Source organism: Lissotriton vulgaris, chromosome 7 (assembly GCF_964263255.1).
Source record: "Lissotriton vulgaris chromosome 7, aLisVul1.2, whole genome shotgun sequence".
NCBI classification, from domain to species: Eukaryota; Metazoa; Chordata; class Amphibia; order Caudata; family Salamandridae; genus Lissotriton; species Lissotriton vulgaris.
Genome location: NC_141695.1, coordinates 458,066,495 through 458,078,655, shown reverse-complemented (window position 1 = coordinate 458,078,655; position 12,161 = coordinate 458,066,495).

Below are 12,161 nucleotides of genomic sequence, written 5' to 3'. Positions count from 1 at the left end.
AAGACAAGATTAACTGGAATAAGATTACACATACCAAACAGGAAAAAGATGAGAGTGTGAACTCCTACTTTGACCACCTTCTGCAAGTCTACCAGCAGAACAGCGGGCTAAATAATCCAATGGGAGAGGCTATGCCAGCCTTTGTCACCATTTTTGTCCTAGGTCTGAGACCGCCTATTAAAGCACACCTACAATTATCGTTTGTTCGCTGGCAACAAGAGCCCATAGAAAAGGTGCTGGCAGCAGCCAGATGCTGCCCTGATTATCAGTCCAATGCACAGACAATGCTGGCAGAGAAAAGAAAGAAAGAAAAAGTAAGACTGATGGTGGCACAAGAGAGGTTTTACACAAGTCAGCATGGCAGAGGCAGGAGTAGAGGAAGACCACCAAATAACAGGTCACCATCCTTGCCCTTTGCTAGTTCCTTACCCCCACCACTTACAGCCTGCTTTTACTGCAAAGACCCTAACCACTGGAAAGCAGACTGCCCAATATTGAAAAAGAAAAACGAGGAAAACAGACAGCAACACAACAGGGCACAAGGCCAGCAACAGTATTAGCACAATACCCAGCGCACTGAATATAGAAATAATGAGCAGAACTTCCCACCACCGCCCGAAAGCTCCAGCAATAGCAGTGGATCAATCTGGCCTATATGTAGAGGGAATAGTTTTGGGCAAAACAGTACCATTCTTGATTGACACAGGAGCTCAAAGATCAATGCTAAAGGCGTCTCTGATGCCTGAGGGGCCACTTTCGGGAGTACAGGTCATGGCAGTCGGAATGACAGGACAACCAATAGATGAATATCTCACGCAGCCACAACAACTACTAGTAGGCACTATAACAGTCAGTCATCAGTTATTCCTTAGCAGATTCTGCCCCATGAACTTGCTAGGTAGGGACTTGCTCTTTAAATTGCAAAGCACCATACACTGCTCACCAACAAGACTCTTTCTAGAAAGCAGACCTAATGGTCTGATGTTACAAGCTTTCATGACCTGGACTGACCCCGTCATACCCCCAGAGTTACGCTACTGTGGGCCACCTCAAGTCTGGCCTATCAGTGCAAATGACGTAGGACAGGGGTAGAATTACCCACCAGTACAGATTAAATTAAAGCCAGGAGACCTCCTCCCAAGAGTGCCACAGTCCATAATTTCAAAGGAAGGGGAGCAGGGCATAGCACCAGTAATACAGGACCTCCTGAAGCAGGGAATAATAAGGGAGATACGCTCTAGCCAATGTAATACACCAATACTCCCTGTCAAGAAAGCCTCTAAGGGCCCGGATGGAGCCCCTGTATACCATTTTACACAAGCTCTGAGAGAATTGAAAAAGACAGTGATACCCTCCTTCCCAAGGGTTCCAAATCCAGCAACAATATTGTCCAATATCCCAGTTACGCCACACACTTCATACTGCTGGATCTGACCTCGCCTTCTTTACCATCCCCTTGCACCCAGACAGCCAGTCCCTTTTCAGTTTTAGTTTCAAAGGTAGGAGGCTGACCTGGTGTAGGCTCCCACAAAGATTTACAGAATCTTGCTCCATCTTCACTAATGCATTAAAGACACACTTAGACTCCCTGGTACTTAAGGAAGGATCCACATTTATTCAGTATATAGATGACTTACTACTGGCTTCACCTTCAAGGGACCCTTGTGTGAAAAACACTGTTGCCATCCTGTGCCACCTGGCACTCAAAGGTTTCAAGGTTTCCCCAAAGAATTTACAATTCTGCCTCACTGCTGTGAGATATCTAGGCCACGAACTGTCAGATGGGACAAGGAAATGACTCCCTGACAGAGTATCCACCATCGCCCATTTTCTCCAACCACGTAAACAAAAGGAGGTCCAGGCTTTCCTGGGGGTGGTGGGATACTGCCGGCCCTGGATACCAAACTTCTCCCGTTTTGCCAAGCCATTACAAGCACTCACACACAAAGAGGTCCCAGACAGCGTACCCTGGTCACAAGACTGTGACCAGGTGTTTAACAAGCTCAAAGCAGAACTCAGCGAAGCACCAGCGATGTGTCTCCCAGATTACAGTAAAGACTCCCACATGTTCTACCATGAGAAGGGAGGATGCTCACTAGGGGTATTAAGCCAAAATTCTACTGCCCGGTAGCATACTATTCTGCTACCCTAGACCCAGTGGCATCAGCGCTCCCGCCTTGCCTCCGAGCAGTGGTGACAGCAGCACTGGCAGTAGAACAGTCTGAAAATATAGTGCTAGCACACACCATGATGTTGCATGTAGTAGACACACGCCTCACATCCACCAAGATACAGCACCTAACAAATGCACGCTTCACCAGGTATGAGCTGACTCTATTAGCACCCCATATTGTCATCAAAAGATGCACCACCCTGAACCCTGCATGCCATTTGCCCACAGAACATGATCTGGATGGTCTAGAGTCAGATGATACCTTTCACGATTGTGCATTAGCTATTGACAGACACACAAAGGTGCGCCCCGACTTGAAAGATACACCACTACCATATGCCCAATCGGATTTGTTTGTAGATGGGTCATGTCTTAGGGATTACCAAGGGACACTGTAGGCCTCCTATGTAGTGGGCACCACTAATAAACTACTGGAAGGGGGAAGGTTGGCAGCTGCCAAAAGCGCACAAGCAGCAGAACTTGTGGCACTCACGCGGGCATGCACAATGGCTAAAGAGAAAAGAGAAAATATATATACAGACAGCCATTATGCCTTCGGAGTGGTTCATGACTTTGGCCAGCTGTGGTCAATGAGGGGATTCCTCACATCAGCAGGCCAACAAATACAGCATGCACAATTGACCAGTGACCTACTTCAAGCTTTGCTACAACCCTCAAAAATAGCAATCATTAAATGTGCAGCACACACTTCACTAAAAGACTACATATCAAAAGGCAACGCATTCATTGATGGAGAAGCAAAGAGAATTGCGGTGACAGACTGCCAGCTAGCAATGGTACAAATAATAACAAACAACAAATACATGGGTGCTGACTATGATTCATTACATTTTGACCCTATACACATTCAGGAAAGGGTTGAGGGACAGGAGAAGGAGGAGTGGGTAAAAGGAGGATGTGTGCAAACAAAGGAAGGGTTATGGACAGGGCCAAATTGAAAAAAGGGCCTGCCTTCATCGATGCTCCCCTCTATGGCACACCTCTTTCACTGTACTTCCCATGTTGGCCGTGACTGCATGATTAGACTGTTTTCCCAATGTTGGTACAGCTGCAAGTTTCATCAAATAGCAGAAAAACTTTGCAGACAATGCACTGTCTGAGCACAGTAAAATACTGAGAAGGGTACACCAACTGTACCTGGACACTTCCCACCGCCACATGGACCCTTTGAAAGCCTCCAGTTAGACTTCATTGACATGCCCCCATCCAGAAGTACAAACATGTTTTGGTAATAGTATGCATGTTCAGCAAGTGGACCGAGGCCTATCCAATAAAGAACTGTGATGCACATACTGTTGCTAAATGTCTCCTGAAAGAATTAATACCCCGCTTTGGTATTCCATCCCTTCTGAGCTCCGACAATGGACCTGCGTTCATCTCCCATGTCATGGGGGAATATGTAAGGGGCTCGGAGTCACACAAATGTTACACTGTGCCAATCATCCACCAGCAGCAGGTGCTGTTGAAAGAAAGAATGGGGTACTGATAAACAAAATTGGAAAGATTTGTGAATCCACTGAACTTTCATGGGTAGACGCACTACCACTAGCCCTGTTGGCAATGAGAAGCACACCAGATAGGGTAACAAAGTTAAGCCCCCATGAAATATTATTTGGCCACCCCATGAACATTGCAGGCCATATGTCCACTGCCCTGCTATCAATAGCAGACGAGTTGTTTTTGTGCTACTGTACGAAATTACCAGAGACATTAAGTTATCTTCATCGCCAGGTTCTGCTGGCTCTTCCAGAAGAAGCAACTCCACCGCCACATGACCTGCAGCCTGGTGACTGGATTTGGGTAAAAGCCCACACCCAACAACACTGCCTCCAGCTAAGATGGAAGGGACCACACCAGGTCCTCCTAACGACAGCAACAGCTGTCAAGTGCGAAGGGTTGATATCCTGGATACACAGCTCGCACACCAAGAAAGCAGCAGGGCCAGACAGCAGAGAGCAAGCTCCACTACCACCTCCAGTGGCATATGAAACGCCCTGCAGGTACAACCTTTGCTCCTCCAGACAAGCAAGAACAGAGAATTAGTGAAGAAGAGGCAGTTCCTTGCTCGCTGCAGGCTAGGCCTCCAACAGAAGAAACAACGTACCAGAGGCAGTCCCCTGCTACGCACAGCAGGTCAGGCCCCGGGTATCATCCTTCCAAATAAAGTGCCAACTGTCACATGGTGGTACCTCTGACTATGCACAACACAGGCACCGAAAATTATTTTCAAGTGTTGCTGGGTCTGCGCCAATTCAATTCCAATAGCTTCGCAGAACCTGCTAGTTAGTGTTGCTGGAGTCTGTATAAATAACACCTGTAGCGATACAGACCCTGCTGGGTAGAAAACGAAGACAAAGCTTTCAAGGACATGCCTAAAACATGAATAGCATCATCTGATTGAAAATGCCAATAATAAGGTCTGGAAGGCTCAGATCTCTACTGATATAAGTGGAAGAGTTAGAACTAATAATTCGCATAAATAGAGAGATAAACGCAGTACTGCAATTGATTGTACCCCCCCCCCTCTATTGAGTGGACTAAGCTAAGAAGCCTAATTTTGCATGACAATTCATTCCCCACTTTCGGACATCAGGTACCAGCACAAGATATCGCAGCAACATGTCTTGACATTTTAGATTGCGTGGTTTATGCAATAGAGGACACTTGTTCTGGCCTTATAAGAGACGTTGATTAAAAACACTGGTCATAGTGAAGAGAAGCAAAATAAGACACTATTACAGGACACCTCTACAAACACCTATAAACATTCCAAGATCAAGCGCAGAGGAGACGAAATGGCCATCAGTGCTACTGGCAATACTATTCCAGTCCCAGGGATGATAGTGACTGCACTGATAATAATATATGCAAAAGATATGGAAATACCGTTCCTTAATTTCGAGGTGGGGGATGGAAGTGGTTCAAATGTAACATATGAAGAAAGGAAACTCAATATGACAGAGCAAGACATTCCAGGGGAGGTTGAAATAAAAGGCTAAAAGGAACAGGAATTATGGGACGAGTACCAAGGAAATTAATATGTTGAAATGCAAAAAATGTATGTACGCATTATGAACATATCAGGATGTTATGTTTACACACATCTACCGACAAACACAGAAAACAGTATGAGCTACAATGTCCTACCTGTCTGTAAATATGTGGGGGCGTGTCCTAATGTGCAATATGCTCTTCAGACAGCATAACATGTTGCAGTTTCTATAAAGGAGATAGCAGTAGGACGGGCAACTGCAAGGCCTAAGACACAGAGGGTGTCATGCATGAACATGCAACCAGCTAAAAGAGAACAGGCAATGCTCAATACATTCAACAAGACTGCTAGGAAGGAGGAGTGGAAAGACAGGGATGGTTGAGACAAAGGGGCTGAGGTAAAAATCCCAATATTTAGGGTAAAACAACAGCTCATCGCACCATCATGCATTCAGAATGATAAATGGATGGCCCTTAAAAAGCCAGCTGTGCTGGTGCGCCCCCTCAAGAAACCATGCACAATATCACAACTAGTATAGGGAAGGGAAGAATGGAAGAAATGCAGTTTCGGGTGTACATTGCAGAATTAGCAAAGGGTGAGCAAGGATTAAGGGAATGCGAGGTAAGGAATGATATAGCCCTAGGAATTTCTCTGGCATCACAGGTAGCTGACACGCTTCTGGGGCTGAATCTGACCCAAAGGGTTACTGAACCCACTCATCAGGCTGGTCATATGCTGGACCTTATTTTTTCCAACGATCCTGCACTGAGAGTTGATGCTCCTATGCCATTAACCTGGTCTGATCACAGGTTAATTAATGTTAGTTTGCCCAGTTCACGATGGACTAGTAGCATCAAGTCCTCTAGTGAAGAGAGGAGAAATTGGAGGAAAGTCTTCATGGAATCCTTGGGTCCTGTTTTTAACTGCACTCCCCCCAAATTGACCGATGACCCAAGCACTGATGCAGCACCTTTCAATGACTGGGTTATCTCTGCTCTTGATATAATTGCTCCAGTTAAAACCACTAAATCAGCCAGGAACAAGACTTCTGCACAATGGTTTTTGATAGAACTTTGCAGTGAGAAAAGTGCCTGTAAAAGGTTAGAACGTATATGGCGCAAAAACTATGACTCAGAAGCAAAATCTGCCTATAAAGCTGCCATAAAAAAATGTCATGGCCACAAGCGATGCACGATCAGAAACTATGTTGTTAACCTAATTAAGGCTTCTGATAACTCTCCCAATGAAGATTTTAAGATTGTGAAAGATTTTATGAAACCGCAAGCAATAAAAAGCACTTTTGTCGCCTCTGCCACTTTATGCCGGGTCTGGTGTCTCAGTGGACTAATGCATCCACTGCAGGGGCCTGTGTTTGACTTCATGGTCACAGGTTCAAATCCCGGCGGGTCCACTCAGCCTTTCATCCATCTGAGGTCGATAAAATGAGTACCATTGAGTTGGTTCACGATATACATCTGTTATTTCAGCGCCAAGATACCCGCAATGGTGAACGTCGCTTTACAAATACACATGTTATGTTATGTTATGTGAAAATCCTTTGACTTTTTTTCAGGAGAAGGACCAACAAATGTATTCTGCCTTCAACAGTGAGAAGTCTGATTCTACTACTATTGTGCCTACTACGTCTGCCAATGGTTGGGATAAATTTTATCAATACTGTTTAGAATCCTCCCTATTAGATCTGAAGAGAGTTATGTCGGGTTTGCCCCTTGACCCCTGTACGGCAAGCTTTTTTAAACTGCTGGCCCCTCTGCTCAACCCCATCTCAACTGAATCTGGAACGCGTCTTTGTCAACAGGTTGTTATCCGTCAGCATGGAAACAGGCATATGTTGTGCCGATTCTTAAAAAAAAGAATGCTGACTCTGCTATACTTAAAAATTTCAGGACAATTTCTCTTCTGCCTGCTACCACAAAAATCCTAGAGAAGGAGGTTCAGTGGCAGTTATCCGACTTCCTGGAGGCCAATAACCACCTCCATGATTCTCAATCAGGCTTTAGGGTGGGTTACAGTACGGAGACTGCCCTATTAGAAGTGGCGGATACTATACACAAATCGCTTGACCATGGGCGCCTGTGCCATGTTAGTGCTGTTGGACTTGTCAGCAGCATTTGTCACGGTATCACACCAGATTCTGATAGAAAGACTGGCATTGCTGGGAGTTTCAGGAACTCCTTTAGCCTGGCTCCGTTCCTTTCTTACTACCAGGTCACAACAAGTTTTCCTCCACCCCCATGTTTCCTCCTCCAGCCCTCTTGCGTGTGGAGTCCCTCAGGGTTCAGCACTCAGCCCCACTCTATTTAATGTGTATCTTCCCCTCTAGCATCAGTAGTGCAGCACTGCAGAGTCAGAGTAGTTTCATATGCTGATAACACCCAGTTGGACTTCTTCAAAGATCAGACAGAGGTCGCTTTTGGCAGATTTAGACAATGCCCGATGGATATCTCTTCATGGGAGACTGACATTTGTCTGAAGTTGAACACCTATAAAATGGAGGTTATGTTCTCTAATCAACTGTCCCCACCACTGGCGGATCTGTGGTGGCCCGTAGAGCTTAATCCCCCTCCCGTTCCTGTCACATCTGCCAGAAATGTAGGCTTTAAATTTGACTCTTCACTTTCTTGAAAGGTCCAGATAGGGCATGTCTCCGCTTCCTATTTCTGGAAGCTGAAAGTCCTGCGGGGATTCCTGCATCTTCTGCCGAAGGACTGCAGAGAAACGGTGGCCCGCACTCTGGTTACATCCCAGCTGGATTATACCAATAGCTTATACCTGGGTCTTCCAGCCTATCTGATGAGAAAATTGCAAACCATCCAGAATGCCGCTGCTAGGCTTATTAGAAACGTGCCGCTCCGTTACCATATCTCCCCTCATCTGTGCAGCCTGCATTGGCTCCCGGTAAGGAAGTGAGTAGAGTTTAAGGGTCTGTCTTTGGCCTTCAGAGCCTCTAGAGACAGAGGCCCAGGATACCTAAATTTGAGACTCCAGAAGTACAGCCAGACTAGGACCCTGCAATCCACTTCTGAGGAATTGCTCCGGATTCCTCGCATTTCCAAAACTAGGATAGGTGGGTGAGCCTTCATGGTGAGAACTGCTACCCTTCGTATTGTATTGTATTGTATGTTGGACTTATATGATGCTTATCACCCAGGGGTCTCTAAGCGCTTGCCTTGGGAACCCGTCCTGACTTTTCCCTGTGAGATAACCCCTACAGGGCATCCCCAAGGTGAAAGCCAGGCCTCCCGCCGCGGGGGGCCGTTGTGGAGATTAAGCAAGCCTAATGCCCAGAGTTGCAGAGTGTGAACCCATGATTAGGTCAGGCACCGAAGCGAGAATTATCGAGTCCGTGGACATTTGAGCTCAGGACCCTGCTGTGTCGGGAATTGAACCCTGGTCCCGGGTCTGACCTCTGCTTCAGGGTCTGCCTGCTCTAACCAGTGAGCCACACTTCTCCACTTTGGAATTCCATGCCTGACCATCTTCGAAGAGCCGAGTTGGAGATTGCTTTAGGAAGGGCTAGAAAACCTGGCTATTTGATCTGCCTTAGCCCGTCTTGCTCTGTCTGTTCTCAGTTGGGTATTTTTTCTACTGCTCAGCGCCGGACACCACCATTGGTGGTAGCCGTGCGCCATACAAATGGAATGGAATGGAATTTCAGAAGGTGAATATTCAGTAATACCATCAATTTTTATTGGTGACAGTAACTGCACACACACACACACAACAAAGCTATCACTGATTAGGAAGAGTGATCAGTGATCTTCACCTGGACAAGTGGGTTTCAAAGGACTGTTCTTTGTCTGTGGCCAATGGGCATACCTCTATTTGCCCCCGGGATGGTATGGTAGTTGCTGCCTTGCCTCCATCCTGCCTCGAATTACACACTTCACTGACCTAGTACTGGTTGAGCACCAAAAGCACCGGACAGGAAGGGTTAGGAGGACACCAGAATGGCAAGATGACCTGCTGACAGGGTTAGGGGCCATAGTGCCTGGTATAGGGGTAGTATATACCTCCATAGGGATACACCAGTTAGCAAGGATGATTGAAGATCTTGTAGATTCAACAGTAACAGCTATGGGAAATATCACTGTAGAGCTCAGTGCCATGAGAGCAGTAGTAAATAAGAACAGGGTTGCATTAGACATAATCCTGGCAAATGAAGGTGGAGTATGTCACGCCATCCACCAAGTGTACTGTTCCTGGATACCTGATAACAGACGCAATATAGGCAAGGCAATACATAACATAAAAGACATTAAGGAAGAAGCACATGACATACACACAGGGGGCATGTGGGAACAACTGATACAATGGTTAGGAAATTGGGGATCATGGATATTGGAGGTGATTATCGTAATAATAACAGTATTAATCACCCTGTGAATAATGATCAAAGTCTGTCCAACATGCTGCACATCCTTTGTATCCTGCTGTGCACGCTGTATGCCCCTCAACAAGTGGCAGGGACCTCACAGACACCACACTGATCCTAATGATGAGGGAGAAGAGATGGTGGTGAAACATTAGGAAGTAGTGATTTGGTATCAGATGGGACTATGCAGAAGCCACCTTTCTTTTTTCATACACCTCAGACCTCAGTTGACAAAGAGTAGGATGTCTAGGACCATTACTCGGTTTTAAGGAGCTGCAGGCTTCAAGAGTGGAACCGGGGAAAAGCGCCCGCCTACCGGTAGACAACAATCCCACAGAGTGTCACTATCCCCTTTTCTTAGAATAAGGGGGGTCTCGCTCTCTACCGATAACCTGTGACCGAGGACTGTTCATGTTGGACTCAACTGGATGAAAGAAATTCAAAAAGGCCCAACACCGTCCGAGAGCATCCAAGAGGCTTAATCATAGGATCCAAACAATCGCTATGGAAAAGTAAACAATAGATACCACTATGACCACTTCATCAAGCAATCCCATATTGCTTTTTCTGCTATTCTGTAATCTGATCAAGTCAGTTTTAGAAGTCTTATACAGAGAAGGCAGCCTTTCTGTGTGTGTTTGTGGTGTAGAGTCTACCCATTTCCTACAAATTTTTCTCCTAGCCAACAGTATTGCATAGAAGAGAAACCCCCTGGCAGGCCCTGTTACTTCGCCTGCTATACAAAAGATGAACAAAGGGAGAGAAATGTGAATAGGAAATCCCAGGATGTTACCCCTATCTTCCCCCAGTATTCAGCTATCGCTGGGCAATCTTTAAACATATGAATATCTGAGGCGTTTACTAGATAACCTTTCTTGCAACAGGCCAGAGGGCCCTTTGCTATTTTAGATAGTCTTGCTCGAGATAAATAAGCCCTATGTGTAGTGAAATAATGTTTCCTTATAAGCAAAGCAGTTTTTTTTTTATAAACACATTTTTATTATTTTACAGAAAGAATACACCAGCCATTCAGCACCACAACTTGGTAATCTAGAATTACATATAAGAATTTGCGTAACCCAGCTTACAGACCCCATTAAAAACATAATGACTTGAAAGTAGACACCATTCCACCCCAGACAGCCATCGCCCGACACTCAGGGGCTCAGGGCATTTCCAGAAGGCCGCAAACTGTTTTTTGGCAACAGCCATAGCTGTAGTTAAAAACACCTTCTCATTCCGAGATCCATTTAACCCATCAGTAATGCCCAGTATCATGTGATTTGGGTCGTTGGGAACCTCCCACCCCAAGATTTTGTTGAGCTCTTCCTCAATCTCCCTCCAGAACCACACCAGGCGGGTACAGGCCCATACCATGTGAAGGAAGTCAGCCGGGTCATGACCAAAGTTCCCTCTAATTATTTTCCTCTGTGTGCGGCGGTGGAGGGTCTCTGTGCGCTGCAGCCATGGCTATGTGCGCCAGGAACCAGACCGTGCGGGTGTGCAGCGCCAAATGTCAATCCAAACTTTTGCTTAAAAATCTGAAAAGATGGTGCATTTCCACATATACAGTGCCACGTTAAGGGTCTTAAGGCAGATTTGCAATTTGGATTCACCCCCATGACATGAATTGGTTACACAGGCAAGTACATTTCAGGTTTACAAAAGCACAAGACTCCGACGGTGGTGCCATCACAAGATTTTGCTAATGATTCTTAACTGGAGCACTGTTCATTGGGTGGGTAAATGTTGAGGGCCTACACAATGGTCCTCAGGGTGCAGTAATGATGGAATCCGAAAAGGTTCAGTGTACTCTGGTGCCCCAGAGTTGTCTCTTAGAAGGTCTGGAAGGAGAGCTACCCCACCTGCTTACGTAGGGGAGTATTCCAGATAGATATACTCTTTACATATTAAGAAACATGTAACACAAAATCTTTTACGCATTTATCTTTCCATATATATGTATATATGTATATATGCATCTATATATATATATATATATATATATATATATATATATATATATATATGTGTGTGTGTGTGTGTGTATATATATATTTGCATTATAAGTTGTGTTGTGGTTAAAGTTATTAAGGGAGGTTTGTTTAAATCTGCTGAGTGAAGGTAACCATAGATATGGAATGAGGCTATGTCATCTAGAATGCCTAGGGGGTTGTGATAACTCATACAAGGGATACTGAACATATTATAACATTTCTATCAGTTTCCACATGCATTTCTTCCTTGCAGAACTGATCAAGAGGAATACTGCCCGAAGATATTACCCATCTGATTAAAGTCTTTTTACTATTTGGATCCTATGCTCTAATCTCTTCCCCATACTATTCAATGTTTATAGAGTTCCTCTTGCACCCTGTCACAGACCATAGCTCTTAATAGGTCAAGTAAATTTATAAATCTACAGTAATGCCCTGATACACAGAAAGTAGGTATTGAATAACCATGAACCATCTGCGGCGCGAAGGGTGTTTCAGGAGTGCGTGCTAAATACAGCACACTGCACGCTTAGGGTGACTTCTGTGCGTGCACGCACAGCTTATTGGGAACAGTGTTCACAG